The 14,675-nt window shown below is 31.0% G+C and overlaps 1 protein-coding gene across 1 annotated transcript in view; it reads right to left on the bottom strand.

Annotated features, from left to right (window-relative positions):
- The window catches only part of LOC119557941 (serine-rich adhesin for platelets), a 47,300-nt gene that overhangs the window by 32,084 nt on the left and 541 nt on the right, over positions 1–14,675 (bottom strand). The gene's annotated exons all lie outside the window — the stretch shown is intronic.

Raw genomic sequence — 14,675 nt, 5'->3', positions numbered from 1 at the left:
AATATATATATTTATTTATTAAAGCACACACTTTTTTCGTGGGATCCCGATACAGAGAATACGGTTTGACATAAAAATCTATGATCAAAAACCGAAATTTGGGAATAATTTGCAGGTACTTAAAAGTCACCAATTTTTAATGAAAGCCTATTGTTCAGATAAGAAAATAGAACAAACCTATGTAATTCAATCTTAAATATCTGAAATTCAATAATAATAAATTTGATTTGCCCCATTGTACTTGCTATACCATTTACATTGCACACATGCACACTGACGAATGCAATCGGTTGGTGGTTGTGTGCGTGTTTGGACATGAATGTTGCATATGGAGATGAAAGAGAGAGAGAAAAAGACAGAGAATCGGGGAGCGATAGTGAGAAGAGAATCGTAGAGGCAACAAAATGCAACTTTTATGCCACTTTTCATGCATAATTTTCGTCTCGTTTTGTGCACTTAAATCCCCTTAGCTCACCAACCCCCCCTCCACCGCCATCCCCTTGGTTCCACCGTATTTTTTGCAACGCCCATGCATGTACAATGCCACCACCCCCCTTTATTTTGAGTACGACTTTTAACATTGAAAACGATCGTTGACATAAATGCAATCAGCACGCGCTGAAAAACGAGCGAGAGATAGAAAATGGAGAAGAGCAAGAGATAAAGAAATAGAGAATCGGTAGAAGGAGGAGGGGGAGAAAGGGGGAAAATGCAACAACTTGGTTTCGTTTTCATTTTTCGGTTTTCCACGTCATCGCGAATTTGATTGTAATTTACTTGTCACAATAATTATGGAATTTCTTAATAAGTATCTACATAGAATACATACATATGTACATATATAATATTATAAGTTAATTAACAAAAATATGATACATATGTACATTGTAAATATGTGTATAAAATATCTTGATTAAGCGCTAAACCATTAACAATTTAAATACAATGACATTTTGTCATTGACATTTTCGGGGCAGCCTATCGATGTGATGCACACTGTTTGTGTGGCGGCAGAGACCGAGCAAAGCTATGTATTTCCCATGCCGATTAATGGAAAATTGCCTACCCATCTTGTAGATTGAAATCTAATTAAACTATTCCCATTTTTAAAAAGTCCGAGTCTTTAAGGGTCTCGCCAATTTAAGTGCGCATTAAAAATCCGTAATTAATCGCAATTCCTTGCTCTGCTTGCGATATCAAGTTCTGATTATCGATAATTATAATGTAAATGAAATAGGGGGGCTTGGTACGGAAAAACGATGCAAGGCGGAAAGATGAGATGGAGCAGTCTTAACTTAATTAAATTCCGGGTAAAAATAGCAAAAGTCGCAAGAGGAAAATATAAAGAGCTGATACAGTTTTCATGCTGCTCGCCTCCTCTTTTTTTTTTTTTTTTTTTTTTGTTGTCTTCTTGAAACCTCTTATTCTGGTTCTGCTGCTGTTGCTATTTTTCTCGTAGTTTGCATGCATAAATCAATCAAGCTGAGTGTTTGCACATATAAAGCAAAAAAAAAAAAAAATGAGAGAAAAAAACATGAAACCTCCTCTTTTTTTATACAACCTCGCAGTTGCCCCCTATTTTCCGACCTACGTACGGTCCACTCTTTCCCCTTTTGCACTCTAACCCGAATGACAAAAGCGTTCAAGTGTAAAATGCAGCGCCCACTTTTTGGTTAGCCAAGTGAACCGACTTCTGATGTCGATAACGATGGGTTCTGATGAGGCGTCACATGGGCAAAAAAAATGCTGTCATTGGTGGTAAGATCTTTATTTTTCAAAGATTCTAGCTGGGCATACTTAGAATGTCGAAATGCACATATTAAGCAAGATTCATATCAATGGGAATGTTATACAAGTTCAAATATATATGAAATTAGAGATCTTATGTACGTACAACACCATTTATATTTATTATGTTAGGGCTAAAAAGTTTAAAATGTATGCAGAATGCATTTAATGGAAATCGAATTGAAAATTATATCATCTTTAATGGGAATAAAATATTTTTAATTTTTGATTTTTATTAGCATGTTTGTTTTCCGTGTGTTACGTCTCTCTTCCCAGGTCTTAACCCCCTTTTGTTATTTTGCCCTGTTTTTTTATTCATACATGCTTTTTTTAGCATGACGTGAGCAAACACTTTTCCCTCTCTATAAGTTGTTCTTGTTGTTTTCTTTTTATCAACAAAGTATCTTCGTTTTTTCCCCCATTTTCCCAACAAGGTAAACATGTGTGTGTGTGTGTAATCAGAGTGCCGCACTCTAATTAGCAGCAAACAAATTTTCAAAGTGGTGAAACCTTCAAGACGGGGTGGAAAAGAGGGTTAATTGAGGATGTGGGGGTTGCACTTTGTGCTGTCCTGAACTTTTCACTTTCAAAATGCTGTCTCGGCTGCTTTTGCTTCTTTTCAGGCACATGATATGACAGTGTAAACCTGAAGTCTATTGGCTATATGATTAATGGAACAGAAAAATAAAACTAAAAAGTTTTTTATAGTTGAAAAGATAAGTGAATGGATAGTTTTTAGGTTTAATACATTCATAAACCATCAAATACTATGGTTTTTATAAATAATCTATAAATATTATTGAAAGATATCGATCCTTACTTGATAATAATGAGGATAGTTAGATATACAGATTATTATTAAAATAAGTTTTGAGTACAAAAAGCACAGATAACCAAATATGTGATAAAAAATAGATTATACAAAAGAAACCAAAAAGAATACAAGTATCATAAGGATTTAAAGATGGATTATCATCTATTTAAAGATTAAGCTTAGAAGACCTAAAGATACACCTAGACTTTCAAGAATTTACTGGATCTTTGAATGATAGATAAAACTAGGGATATTAATAAGTGACTTAAATACAAATAGATAGTAAAACATAAGTTTAATTATAGACATTAAAGTCCCAATGCAGCATATAAGAAAATCTAAACTGTATCTTTGAAGTCCACTTTGGGTTTTTCCAATCAGAATGCACTGGGTTTTAGCTTCAGCTGATCCACACACACACCAATGCCAACCTGCAAATACACACAAGCAAAACAAAAGCAAAGACAAGAAACAAAATGCAAACACTTATCAGGCGAAAAAAGAGAGATAAAGATAAAGGGAATGAATGAGAGGAACAGAGAGAGAGTGATTGAGAGCTGAATGAGAATGAGGGCGTATTTTTCCTTCTACTTCAGCTTCTTCGTCGTCTGCTTCTTTAGCCTCTTCTTCCTTTTGATTTTATTTCATTCTTTTTTTGCTGCATTTTTTATATATATTTTTTAAAATTTTTTGCTGCACATTTTTTTTATTTTTTTTTCTGTTAGGACGGAAGCATAATCAGCAAATGTGTCTTAGATTCCGATGTTTTTGTTCTTGTTGATAAGACGGAAAATACAACAAGGAGGAGGGGGTGGGGATTGAAGGGGAAGTAGGGGAGAAAAAAAGAACCCACTTTTCCCCATTTTCTTGCTTTCCTTTTTTTTTTTACTTGTCTTTCCTTTCAGACTTTCAGGGCCAAAAGAGAAAATAAAAAAAAGAAACAGAAAAACAGGAGCTGCGACTGATGAAGAACAAGGAAATATAATGTAACGAAGTAAAATTACCTCTTATAAAAAAAAAAAAGTATGTTGTGCATAGAAACTGAATATTTAAGAACAATTACAACAAAATTCTCATAGAGCCATCGATAAAAAATGTTAAAATATTTTACCACTAGATGAAAGAAAGTAAGAATATCGTTTAAACGCTTAATTTAAATTAAATATTTTGACATGAAGAAATATTTCTATTTATTGTTATATCAAAATTTGTATAAAATATTTTGAAAATCAAAAAGACATCGAAAGTTTTTAAAGAAAGTTAACTTAACTTAAAAACTATAAAGTGTAACGAAGTAAAATAACCCCTTATAAAATAAAAAAATAAAATTCTCATAGACCCATCGATAAAATGTTTTTAAATATTTTATCACCAGATGAAAGAAAGTATGAATATAGTTTAAACGCTTAATTTTAATTAAATATTTTGACATAAAGAAAAACAGTTAATTCGAATAATTTCATTTTTATTTATTGTTATATCAAAATTTGTATACAATATTTTGAAAATCAATAAGACATCGAAAGATTTTACTAAATTTAAATTTTAAAACTATTTTTCCCAACGGTTGAAGCCTTTTACAAACATATATGCCCGCAAAACCCTAGGGTAGCATTACAAGCCAGGCCAAAACAGAGCAAAGCTGAAAAAGTTTACAGTAAACTTGGCTTTCAGGCAGCTTGTCTTTGAGCCAGGGTTCTTATAGATGGTTGGAACAGGGGGGTTGGTTGGGGAGGGGGATGGGGGTTCATCAAGGGGTAAGGACAGTGGGGAGCCACTAAAGTGCCCAACTAATTGGAATTTGGCACGTTCAACCAGTTTGCCACTTTACCGAGTTCATTTTCATATTTCTTCTTTATTTTCTTGTTTATTTTGGCGAAAGAACAAGTTGAAAAGTGTTTGCGAAATGTAATTTACATGATATCCAAGGTGTTTTGTAAAGGAGGGCAAAGAATGTAATCAAATTTATACATAGATCATACATCTGAAGATATGAGTTTTAGTAAGCAGTGTATACCCATTCTTTTTCATTTTATAAATATGAAATTTAGGATCATCATTAATTTTCAAAGAACTGCAACCTTGAAAATGTGTACTTATGTATGTATGTGCATGACACAAAATGCATTGTGCCTTCATACATACATACTTGGAAATCTATAACCTTATCAAGTCCTAAAAACATTCTTCTATCGCAACCCACACAAAACCATTATCAGACTTTTTAATTCTTTTTAGTTTCTACAGTTATCAAATGTTCGTAAAACATTAATGGGCTACCTCAATTAGTTTTCCATTTTTATCAATTTTCTTTCTTGATTTTCTTTTCTGCAATTCGTAGATTGGGTTTATTTGGTTTTAAAGGCACAGGAAATGCAGTTCTTTATTTGTAGTTGGGGGTGTTTCTCGGAAACTAAGAATTTAAGACAATATATAAGCAACAGGAAAACTCAAAATTACTTATAAGAATCTAAGAATAGATTTTCAGATTTCCAGAATTCGGAAATTGAAATATAAAAACAAGGTTAGGGGGTTTTGATAACTCTTAACAAAAATATTTAAAAATAAATACTGAACCATAGATATATTTTTGAAATTAAAACCATTCATTTGAGAATAGGAAATGCTAGTACTTAAAATGGTTTTAATTTCGGAGGTACATATCTCAGAAATCTCTTTGAATGAAATTCGGGAAAAGCTTGTAGGAATGCTAAAGTAAATTTCCCCCAAATTTCGGCCAGGGATATTTCCTGTGTATGTTCTTTAAAGTTTCAGAGATTTTAAGAATACAAAACAAATTGCACAATGGAAGAATTTAAGAAAAAAACCTAAATAAATACAGATATTAAGCTTTGCAAAATTGTAATATTATGTACATAGAAAAAATGGCTAAGAAAATGATAAAAATAAGTTGTAAATTAATTAAAAAATGAAAAGGAAGAGGAAATAAATAAATGGGAAATAGAGGCAGACATTGGCAATGATAATGATCATTAAGTGAAACGCATGAAAAACAATAACAAAGTGCAGCCGCTGTTTTCCTCTCTTTCCGCCGCTTTTGTCTTTATTTTCCTGTCTGTCTTTTTCCCATTTCCCCCGTATTTTCTCTCACTCTCCCAGTGCATTGCACATTGCGCATACGTCACGTTGACACCCCAGCCCCTTGATTTCGCATTTTGCCCCATTTTGAACTGTTTTTTTAGTGTTACCAATTTGTAATAAATTATTATTTGATTTATTGTCGTATGCCCAATTATTAAACTAATACATATAATTTCTTTAAATTTTTTTAGCATGGTAAATTATTAATTTTTAAAATTAAAAGAAAGAGAGCAAATGTGCTTGCATTTGCCATAAAAAGCAATAACAAACGTTTTACGAAAGTCACAAAAGCAAAACAAAAGTAATTTTCTCTCTCTAGTAGCTCTTGCTCTCCCTCTGCCACCCACTCTCTGCCACCCCCTCTCTTTCTCAATCCACCACACACAGACAATGTTAATTACAGAGCGTTTGCTTTGATTATGATAGCGGTTGAAGAAGAGGAAGCAAAAGGGATACGGGAAGAAGAAGAACAGATTAAAACGGTCGTTGTAGAATTAAAGGATTCGCTACAACTACAGGACTATTTTTTTAAATTAAAATTTTAAAAAAATTGTTTAAATGCTGTAAACCCAATCTTTTGTGTTTCACATTTAAAACGACAATGAAAAATTCCCTTGGTATTAATAAGATATACAGGGGTGGTCAAAAGTATTTTCTCAAAACAAAAGTTAAATATACTCATCATTTGAACTTACTTCTTTTTAAATTTGGCATCAATGGAAAGGTAATTTAAATGCCGTTTGAATGATACAATACATTTTTTAACCCATTCAGTACTTATTGAAAAGGACGAATTTGTGTGAAAATGTCCTTTTTGAACTTTTTTCCTCTACTTGAAAACTTAAATTTTTTGATGCAAAAAGTTTCTTCAAACAAAAATAATAGTAACTGCAAAAAGAATTTTTCAAAAATCATTTTGCTTATATTTTTTATGATTTTTTGAAAATGCTTAAAAACATGCATTTGAGCCATATTTTTCTCTTTTTCATACAAATTTTTTCCGACATTGTCACCTTCAAAAAATCATAAAAAATATAAGCAAAATGATTTTTGAAAAATTCTTTTTGCAGTTACTATTATTTTTGTTTAAAGAAACTTTTTGCATCAAAAACTTTAAGTTTTCAAGTCGAGGAAAAAAGTTCAAAAAGGACATTTTCACACAAATTCGTCCTTTTCAATAAGTACTGAATGGGTTAAGAAATGTATTGTATCATTCAAACGGCATTTAAATTACCTTTCCATTGATGCCAAAGTTAACAAGAAGTAAGTTCAAATTATGAGTATATTTAACTTTTGTTTTGTGAAAATACTTTTGACCACCCTAGTATTTCTAAGTTCAGGGATCTGAGCAGGGGCATTTTTAAGTTTATATGTCTGACATTTGTATTTCAACATTTTCTTTAGTTTCTTACTTATGTACATATGTACATTGTACATACAATATAATTGATAAGCTTGAATATCCTACCCCTATAATTTCCCAAAATGGTATCTAAAATTCCCACAGCACTATACCATTTTATCTGAAATAACTTAATTTTTTCATAGTATGATTCATCTGCGGGTTTTGAGAGCTCGTAAAAAGCAATGTAGCGCACAATGTTGTACACGTAGCCCCAAAAACACACACTTGCACACTTAGGCACAGCCTCTCTCGCGCCCCCTCGCTCTTAGCCCCTCTCGCCAACACAAAGTGCAGTCATGTGCATGCATTTATGACCTACAATAATAAGCGGCAGGCGATAGGAGCGAGTGCGAGCGAGATGGCTATATAAGCTTGCACAGCCTAAGAGAGATAGAGAGAGGGAGAGAGAGAGAGCGAAAGCGAGCAACGAGTGGGCGGCTCAAAGAGAGCGGGGGAGTGTGTGATTGTGTTATCGGTGTGTTGTCTTTACCGCTATTTCGGCTTCGCCTCAATCACGCGACACAAAAACAAAAGAGAGAGAGAGAGAGAGAGAGCGTTGTATTTTCTGTTTGCGTTTGTATCGGCGTGTGTGCATTTTGGGGTGTTGTCATTGCAAATGCAAAATGCAGATGTGGCTCTCTTACAAGGGAGACAACTGATTTTATCATGTTTCTTTACTATTTTATCTGCCTTCCCGTTGTTTTGATAATTTTAAAGATTTTTATATCTTTTTTACAATATATGGTACGAATTCATTATTTTTGTTATTTATTTTTAAAAGATTTTTTATGTTAACTTTAAAGTTTTTTAATTTCCGAGCTCTTTGCTTTTTATTTTCTTTTTCTAAAATTGGCTAGCTTACAAAATAAGTTTGTTTCTCTTTTCTATAGGGATTTCCCCTTTTTGGCTTTTGTTATTAGTTTTAGACGGATTTTACATTTTATTTATGTTCGGCTTCACTCTCTTTGCTCACTCTCTTTATCATTTTTAACTAGTTCCAACGAAATGTTATAAATTTCATTTGTTCTTTATAATTTTCCCTTAATTTTAAATAGATTGAATGTATTTTTGTTGAAATTTGTTGTGTATTTACTAAAGTTTCTCTGCTGTCGCTCTCTTTAACCACCCGCTCTTCATCACTCTCTTTTGCCCTCTCTTTGGTAAGCTCACGTGTCAATTTCAGTTTGTTTGCCTTTTCTTTGCCAAAACCAAAAAGCTGCCACGCAAACGACTCTCTCTCTGTCTCTTGCTCTCCATTTTCCTGCCTCTCGCCATCTCTTTCGCACCGTAATTGTTTTACTCTCTGGTTGCTCTGTCGCTCTCTCACCATACGCTCTTTACTTTGCGTGTTTTTTGTGTTCAATGACTTGGCTGACGTGTTACTGGTTTGCCTTTTTGTTGTCTTCGTTGGCGTTTTTTTCTTTTTCTTTTTCGATTTTGTTTTTGCTTTGCTGGCGCACGTTGCTTTGTTATTGTTGTCGCTGATGTCAGATACAAAACACTCGCACACATACATACTCATGGAGACATGTGCAATGTGTGAAAAAATAGACTCTCTTTCCCTCTCTTTGACCAACGAACAATGGACGACAATAAACAGCAAACAACAAGCTCGTGAAAATAATTGTATAATAAAAATCGAGGGTAAAAAAGTTAACCAAAATATATAAATTACAACATAAATTAAAGAAAAAATTAAAAAAATAAATAAATTTAAAATAACTACAAATTTCTAAACAAATAAAACAAAACAAAATATTAAAAACTAAAAATACAGCAGGAAATACAAGAAATTATATATTGAATACTAAAGAAAAATAATTATAAAGTTATTTAATAAAATGAATAAATATATAATTTTCCTCTACAAAAAGTCACGCACTTTATGTTTTTTCAACAATTAGAAAGCAGTAAACGAATTAAAAACAAAAAAACACAGGAAAAAAACTTAACATAATGAAAACTATATGCAACTAAAAAAACATGCAAGGAAAAACATTGAAGAAAATGTTTTCAAAATGGTTAACTATAAAAACGCACCCCAGAAAAACTCCAGATAGAAAAAACAACAACAAATTCAAGTCCAATAATAAAAAAACACCCAAGAAAAGTTTTTTGAATTTGACGCAAGTACCAAAAAAAACAACATGAAAATCAGAGTGCAATAGCCAAAAACAATTTTCGGGAGGAAAACAGAAAGAAAAGAATGCTAATTTTCGTTCTGAAAATGTATGAAAACGTTGACATTGAAAATGTGACACAAATAATTATTTATAATTTTCGGGCATTCGCTGTTTTTGCTGCTGGTTTTTGTTGATTAATATTTAACAAGAGTGTGGAAAAATGTATCTTTTTTATTTGCTTTGAAGATTTGCACAAAAAGAATGTTTCGGATAATGGTTCGTTGTGTTTTTTATCTGTTTTGAATTCTGGGAAATAAATACATATGAACATATATATGTTTTAGTATTTAATATTCTTACGAAGCTTGAAAACTATTTTATTTAATTTTATTTTAATGCACGAGGATATTAAAAATAATAGTTGAAAAATTAAAAATTCTTAGTTTTTAAATTGTTTGAGTATTGCTTTGAAAGCTTGTTAAAAAGTGTGACCGTAAAACAATTGAAAGCATACTTTTAGGCCCCTACATTAGTATTTTTTATTAAAACCGTAAAAAATACTTACTGAATTTTACTGTGAGTTGGTTTAAAGTTACTTATTTTGTAACTTTTAATAATATTACAAATTTTAAAAAATTCTGTTGTACCCCCTTTTCTTTAACCCATCCCTGTATTGATGATACATATATATATAATTTACCAATTTTTACCGACACCTGCACTTCGTCACTTTAGATTGTGTGATTATTACTCACTTTTTAGCTTATCAGCCGTTTGCTTCGCCTTATTTTTGTGTTAGTCAACGGAAGGAGGGGTGGGGGTGGGCCTTAAGGCCCCCTTGACCCTCTCACTCACTATTTCCTACTTTTTTTTTTCTCTACGAACGAACAACAAGTGCCATTTAGTCTGTGACTGTCACAAGTGACTAATGCCCCCCTTTTTCCGTATCCCCCATAAAATATAAATCGGTTACAACGCCTCTGCCCATGACAACTGCGCTGCTGGCATCGCTGACGTCAGCCGCATAAGAAATAAGACGACACATGATGAAATTGCATCTCAAACTTAAAATTAAAGCGAAACAATTTAAAAAGAATTTTACCAAACCCTAATATTTGAAAGAGAAATATAATTTTACTTTTTTTAATTAAACTCGAAATATCAAATCAAATAAATGACATGCATACCTTCATTAAGGCGATTATAAATGTATCTATAAATATAAAAAAGTATATTTAATAAAATAATTATGAATTAAATAAAGAAATATGCTTATCTAAATTAAAATAACTTTTGCCTTTATAAGTTTTCATTTAACTACTGATTTTATTCATATATGTATTTACATACATATTTATGTATTTAAGCGTTGGCTTTTTTAAACTATCAATATAAATAAAACAAAACAATTTTAAACAATCTTATTTTATAAATTAAAAAACGAATTAAAGCTTAGAACTGAAAAAAACATGCGCAGAGAGTTAAGGAAAGTTTATATTTGGCCATTTATCGGGTCGACATACAATATTATCTACTTCCTGGGGACCATTCAGGTAAACATGGCTATATACAAAGATATATGACCAAAATGGAACAAAGACAAATATCGGAAGGTGTTCCCAAAAGGCGGGAAAGAGATAGCGAGATAGACCTATATGTTCGCCTAATTATAAACGAATTAATTTTTGCAGCAGCCAAATGACTTTTAATGTGGAAATAATTGTAATTGTTTGCCTGAAAAAAATACAACTCGCTTTATTTGTACCTTTTTTTTGTTGTACTTTCGATTGCTTATTTTTGACTTATTTTTATGGTACATTTTTTGTGTGTCTCAAGGCTTTTTGATTTTTCAATTCGTTATATAACAATCGTAAATGAACTTGTTTTAATTCTTAAATGGGATTTTTTATTTCTTGGTTCAGTTATAAGGTAATACTTTTTTAATTAATTTTATTTTATACTTATTTTCTTATTTGGTTCCAGAATTTATGGGTTTAATAAATTTTCATTTTTCGAAATATACATTTCAAAATACTACTGTTTGGAAAGATTTAGGCATGGAATAGCTTTTAATTATTACTAAACACGATTTTTTTGATTATCCACTCAAAAACACATGTAGTGGCTCCATCTGTCGGCAATCTTGAGGTTAATATTATCACTTTCACCACCCACGAATCCCAAAAAATATGACATTTTTATATATTTTTTGTTTAATTTTTATTGCGTCGCGTTTGTTTTGATGTTGTTGCTATTGCTTTAAAAATTTGCACATGCCTTTTTTTGCTATTTAATTGTTTTTACACATTTATTGGGGTTAAGGCCTTCTTGACTGGCCATCACCTTTCGTTTTTTTGTTTTTAAATATATTATTTTTCTTGCTGCTTTTTGTATTTTTTTGTTTCGTTTGCTTGTTTGAGTTTTATTTTGAAAACGTGCAAAAAAAAAAAGGGTTAAAACGATTTCTCTTTTTTGTGCTGATGGGGGCGTGAATATTGCCAAAAGTAAATAAGAGAAAACAATAATATTCAGAAACATATGAATTTCGGCGGGCCATTTTGCATAAGCAACTAACGGTAAATAAATAAATTATTTATGAGTGCTGACAGGAAGTATATCACTCTCTCTTTCACTCTTCAAAGGAAGGTTTTAACCTTGTACTAATTTGTTAAAATTATTTTAAATATGTATTTAAACTAGTCAATTGCGAATATATTCTTTATTGAGTATACATACATATACATATTTTTAAAGTATTAAGACTGTCCTTAAGAATATAAATAATATTTTAGATTAGTAGCTCTATTGTTTTTAAATATTGAACTATTCTTTATAATCATACATACATAAATATATGTAAATATCTGCATTTCAGTTGACTTATTTATTGCACTTTGTGTATATTTTTCCTTTTCAACATTTTCCCATTAAGCAAGCAAAATCGCAGTCTTTATTTGATTTTGTTCTTGAAAAAGAAATTTGCTCTTGTTCGTGATTATTTTTTTGTGTATTTTTTTCTTGCTCATTTCGCATTGCAGGCGTCGCAGTCTCGCTTTTCGCGTCTTATAGAACTTTCAAGGTCATCCGCGCATGCGAATTTTTTTTTGCACTCAGCTTGTGTTTTTATTTTGTTTGTGAGAGTGCGATTTTTTTTTTTCTGAAAAAAACCTGGTGCTTCATGGGTACTTGAAAGGAGGTGGAAAATGGGTGATAAAGTTGAGCGACCCTCCTTAGCAACACGTGTGATCTGCCCTCTCTTTCTAGTTATCTATTTGCCTCTCTATCTATTTTTTTTCCAGTATGCAATAAATAGTGTATACATATGTTCATACATATGTACATAGATGTTTGCAGTGGTAAAAGTGCAAAAATTATATAATTTTAAGGGTATTTTTTTAAGGTAGTATTTATTAGTTTTCCAGTATTTTTTTTAATGTTTTTATTACCTAACATAACATATGTATATAAAAATAGTCAAATTTTAATATTATGTATTTTTCATGGTAGTATTTTTGTAAAATGTTTTTACTACCTAACATAACATAGTCCAATTTTGATATTATGTATTTTTCATGGTGATATTTATAAGTTTTCCAGTATATTTTCAATGCTTTTATTACCTAACATTACATATATGTATAAAAATCGTCAAATTTTAATAGAGACTATGTAAAACGTGTATCTTATTTTAATTAAGTTTTCCAATATTTGTAAGCTTGTTATACAATTTGTATTATAATCAAAAACATTCAAATATATATAAACATGTTAGGTTATATAATAAAAAAAATTAGTGATCAAAGTTCATTAAAAAAGGGTTTCGTATAATAGATTTGAATTATTCGCTTCATACACCGAACATTACGTATTTGACCCATGTTGCACATTTTGAAACTTCACTGTAACTGCAAGGTTTTCTCTTTATCTTCCTCTTCTCCTCTTCTCGTTCATCATCCTCTTCTTTGTTTTGTACTTTGTTTTGCCAACGTGAGACAAGTCGCGTTGACAAAAGCAAAAAAAAAAAATAAATAATGAGCGGAACACAAACAAGCAAAAACAATTTTATTTATCGTTTCAGTTTTTTTTGTCTTTTATTATTATTGCATACAATTGAAATGGCAAAAAAATGCCGAAAAGATCGCAAAAACCAAATACAAGTGGATTCGATAACAAGAAATGAAATAAGATTATAAAGTAAAAAAAAAACATTCATATATGTATCCCTTTTAAATCTTGTCACTGTAACATTTAACCCCAAACATTTCAAACAATTATAAATCATATGATCATGATATAACCCTCCTTAACTACACATTTCATTTTTCGCTCACAAGTGAACAGTGATCACTTGCTAAATACTACTTATAAGGCATACATAATACAAAAGAAATCTATTTTTTTAAATTAATTTTTAAATTAACTTAATAACAAGAAAATTTAATTTTAAATAAATTAACATACATATGGACTTATGTAAATAGGTTAAAAATACAAAAAAACGCAGTCTCTAAAAATTATCTTTATTTTTGTAAACTTAATCAAAACAAATTCTATATTATAATTATTATATTACAGTACATAAAAAGGTATAAATCCTAAAAACAATGATCCTAACACAATCAATTTAATTTAGCAATTGATTTTTGTTCCCCCTTTTTTTTGTTAAATTTTTGAAATTGACTCATAGAACTGCAGCCTTCTTCTTCTTTCAGCTGTTGATTAGTATTAGTTCAAGCTTTTCAGGTGACCTTGAAAAAGTTTACTAACATTTCGCGTTTTTTTTGGGCGTTTTTCATTGCCCGCTTTTTCTATGCGATTATTTGGCTCTATGCAATTTTGTTGTTGCTTATTTTTTGCCACCCCCTCAACGCCTCCCCGCTCATTGCCTCTCTTTCACGCTGACGCAAATAAGAAAAGAGATAGCGCTACAGGTACAGTGGAGATTCAAGAAATCGAATTTCAGTTGGTCACTTAATTAAAAAAAATATTATTTAAATATGTAGAAAAATATTTATGATTTATGAAACCAAAAGGCAAAGAAAATTTCAATGATTACTTTTTGGTAAATTGTTAATTATGAAGTTCTACATGTGGAGACTTCACTGTACTTTTTTCGTACATTTCTAGGTTATGGTCAAGGCGAAATCTAAGCAAATTTGAAGGCTAAACAAAAAGTAGACGGACGAAGAAAAGAAACTGAGAGATTTTTTTGTAGAATTCTTCTGATAATTATTTTTTGTTTTCTATTTTGTTGTTTTTTTGGTTCCCCTTTTTGAGGTTGTTTTCGTTTGTTTACGCCTCCGCAAAAAGGAGCGAAAGAGATGGGAAGACACAAATTTCGTGGAGCGATAAAGGTGTGTTGAACTTTAGCAAAAGTACATTTCATAAATTATATTTATTTTGGTTTTTAGCTAGCTGCGAATTTGTTTTTGGTTTTCCTTTT

Source organism: Drosophila subpulchrella, chromosome X (assembly GCF_014743375.2).
Source record: "Drosophila subpulchrella strain 33 F10 #4 breed RU33 chromosome X, RU_Dsub_v1.1 Primary Assembly, whole genome shotgun sequence".
NCBI classification, from domain to species: domain Eukaryota; kingdom Metazoa; phylum Arthropoda; class Insecta; order Diptera; family Drosophilidae; genus Drosophila; species Drosophila subpulchrella.
The sequence above is the reverse complement of the archived record's forward strand: the minus strand, read 5'-3'. Positions and strand labels throughout refer to the sequence as shown.